Source organism: Frieseomelitta varia, unplaced genomic scaffold (genome assembly GCF_011392965.1).
Source record: "Frieseomelitta varia isolate USP_RPSP 00005682 unplaced genomic scaffold, Fvar_1.2 scaffold_909, whole genome shotgun sequence".
NCBI classification, from domain to species: Eukaryota; Metazoa; Arthropoda; class Insecta; order Hymenoptera; family Apidae; genus Frieseomelitta; species Frieseomelitta varia.
Genome location: NW_025110711.1, coordinates 246554 through 250193, shown reverse-complemented (window position 1 = coordinate 250193; position 3640 = coordinate 246554). Strand labels below are relative to the sequence as shown.

The 3640-nt window shown below is 35.1% G+C and overlaps 1 protein-coding gene across 1 annotated transcript in view; it reads right to left on the bottom strand.

Annotated features, from left to right (window-relative positions):
* The window catches only part of LOC122537419 (protein Skeletor, isoforms B/C), a 77213-nt gene that overhangs the window by 62906 nt on the left and 10667 nt on the right, over positions 1-3640 (bottom strand). The gene's annotated exons all lie outside the window — the stretch shown is intronic.

The following is a 3640-nucleotide window of genomic DNA, read 5'->3' as shown; positions in this document are numbered from 1 at the left end:
CTACTAAACCTTCCGTAATGTTTTTGTATTATTTGTCAATTTGCGAGCGCTCTGACGGTCAATATTCGAAAGAAATAATTTTTAAAACACGATAAAAAGATCATGCTTTTTTAATGAATTCAATTTAAAATTAATAAAATTAGATTTTTCTTATGTTTTGATGTTTTATTGAAAAAAAAAGAAAATAGATGGGACAAGTTTCAACCCTATACTAGATTATATATCAGATCGTAGTAATTTTATTTATTTATTACTCATTAATCGAAGACTGTAGTAATTTTAAACGAGAATGTATATTGGAAGGGAGAATGTATTCTGCATACATTCTGAGAATATATATATATACAACAAAAGTCATAAAATATTTTAGTGCAAATATATATTTCACCGAAATCATAAAAGTTTAAAATTTAAACAGTCAATTATTCATTATTACTATTATTACATTACCAGAGCTCAATATTCACTAATTTTCTTAACACTGTCACTTGTACGTACATTTGCAATAAATATTTTGTAGCTTCTGCACACATTTATCTTCAAGTTTGAATCAAGTCAAAAATTTCAAAATTGCTAACTTCAAACATGCCTGTCTAGTGACGAAATGTTAGAACGATTAAAATACAGTGTCGTAAAAAAAATATTCGAACTCGTATAGGAATTTCATTAACACTGTAAAATTCGTAATTAATTCGAAAATGTATGTAGAGGTTACAAGACATTTATTACAAACATGCGCGAGAGTCTCCCATGGTAAAAGTACGAATACTTTTACGAGATAGTGTGTGTAGAGATGGTCTCGTATCGAGAAACGAGGAAATATAAGAAATTTGTCAGCAACGAGAATATTAAGATTGGCCGATAAAACTCAGACCGAGACAGAGAGAAAGAGACAGAGAAAGAGAGAATAACGATGGGGTTCCATTTCTCGCATTATTTCCAATTCGACTCACAGAAAGCGCGGCGCCCGATTTGCTTCTTCGAGGGACCGAGCGCGGTTCGCTTGTAGATCTTAGTCAGCTGTGTGCGCGAAACGTATTGGCAAATGTGGAAATATGATGGTATTTCAATGAGAAATGAACTTCCTCTTCGCCATCTTATACAAACCCCTTTGAAATGGATCATAAACTTCGAGAGTTCACCGTGGAAAAGGGATGAGAATGGACCGACAGATTTCTGTTTCGAGATATGTAACTTACGAGTAACAATTACAGGTATATTGCAAGTGTTTATGCATTATTATGCATATTTAATATATCATAATATATTATAATAAATAATAATTTTATCATAATATGTATAATATGTATAATATGTGTCTCTAGTTTTACAGTTTTTATTATAATAAAATTATTATAATAACTTTACTATAATACATCATAATAAGAAAAGACAGACTATACTAAATACATATAATTATAACAAATACTACACGATGATTACCAGAACTTGTACACAAGCAAATTCACCTAACTAATTCTTGAACTTCTCAAGAACGTATATTTGAGCTACCAAACAAAGTTCAATTTAATTGTTTGTATCTAAGTGAACTAATTTACTATCAGTATCTTATTCTCTGTTAACCAGATCACAGATCTGTAATTTTTTCTCGATGCATTGCAGTCTTTGCATCTTTCGCAAAAATAAATAAAATTAAAATTATGGAATAATTATTTGCCGATTTTTACACATAACGCTACGCGAACAAGTATCTAATTCCACTATCACGAGCAACTTCCCCCCGTAAGTCGACCTGGAAAGTCGATCTTCTCGATCTTCTCGAAAACGGCGGCTCACGCGTAAAACTTTTTATCCAACGCTGGAGGTTTATTTTTTCACGGAGAATCGTCTGGTTGTACAATCTATTACCATTCGCGTTTCAGCAGCTCGCCCATCCGATTCGTTTCTGCGACAGCTTTCAAAGCTCTTCCCTCCCCCACCTAACCCTTTGCTTCTCTTCTCGAGGACCTACCTACCTATCTACGTGAATTCATACTTTCAAAACGAAAGAGAGAGAGAGAGAGAGAGAGAGAGAGAGAGACATCAGAGTCCAAATTTTCGCCAACGAGTCGTCCTTTTTGAGCTTTTGCACTTTGACTACTTGAATTCATGCGCACGGCAAAAGGATATGCAACCACTAGCTGCACCCAGCATCCAGGATGCTACCAAGTATCAGGGATTTCGAGGCAGCGAGTCGAAATTGCGAGTGCTTTTTGTTTCGTGTGTGTTCAACGGTTACCGCCGTACTAATGAAACTCTGAACTCGGCTCGCGAACGGCGCTGCCTCAGAGAAAAGATGCTTAGGATCGTTAACGAAACGGTTGCCTAATTTCCTGTATACACTGTGTTATCTATAAATATTTAGTTGTCACGTCACAGCCTAGCAAAGCTTGCAGGTCGTTGTAAATATTGATCGAAGCTCAGAGTTTAGAGCGATTGAAAATCGCTCGACACGTGCGTGCGTTACATAAAAATTGGAAATTTTATTAACATTGTGACGAGAAATGACTATTATTGATTCATCAAGCTTATAATACCAATAGATGTTAGTATACAGTATTTTAAGTAAATAACAAGTGTTACATAAAAATATTAACAAATATATTGATTATCTTGCAACTTTTATACACACTTCTCCCAAACTTGACCGACATAATTAGTCTCGTCACAATATCAATAAAGTATCAAAATGTTTTGCATAACGCACATAATATATTCATAATAAATAAACAACTGTACGTGTTTCTAGTCACAAAGTTTCTCAAAGTTCATGTGACTTTCAATAAAGTTGTAGCAACAAATAAAGAATTAACCTCCTAAATGACAACCAAAGGTATCCTTTAGGTGCTTAATTTTATTGCAATACGAACAGAATACCGAGAAGTTCACTTGTTACGAAGTTCCTTCGCAAAGGATCGGACGAATCATTCGCTCTCTTCTCCATTCGATTCTCAAACGTTTCGCTATGCTTTGCATAATTTCGCCGTAATCGAATCGCCCGGCAATTTTTACGCAGCGAATTCCCGCACGACTGATCTCGCGCATCGATAAATAGACAATACCCTGACTCGATTCTCGCAGCCGGTTGTTCAAAAAGTTTCGTAAATTCGTTTCCGTGAAGGGGAAATCGCATCATCGTCTCGTTGCCCGTATCGATTCCACGCCGAGAAGAAAAGTAATAACGCATCTGTTCCCTATTTTTCCTCCTTTCTTCTCGTTCTAAACGCGCGTTCCCGCATCTCGCTCCGTACCGACAGCCAGCCAAGCTCGTTCGTGCGACGTAAGAAAGAACGAGACTGAATTTCAAATTACTCGCGCGATCCCTTTCAAGGATACGCGTGTACACTATGCGCGAGGACTCCGGGCGAGGCTTGCACCGTTGTTCGCCTGGCGACTTTCAACAGTTCTTACGAAGGAAAAGTCATAATGATGCGAACCTGTCTATCGCTAGTTTGCATAAAGCAGCAGTAAGAATTTAAATCGTTCAATAATTATTCTTGCAAGATTAAGAATTTATTGTATTGCAATATAAAATTATAAAATTATAAAATTGTAGAATTATAAAATTATAAAATTATAAAATTATAAAATTATAAAATTGTAGAATTATAAAATTATAAAATTATAAAATTATAAAATT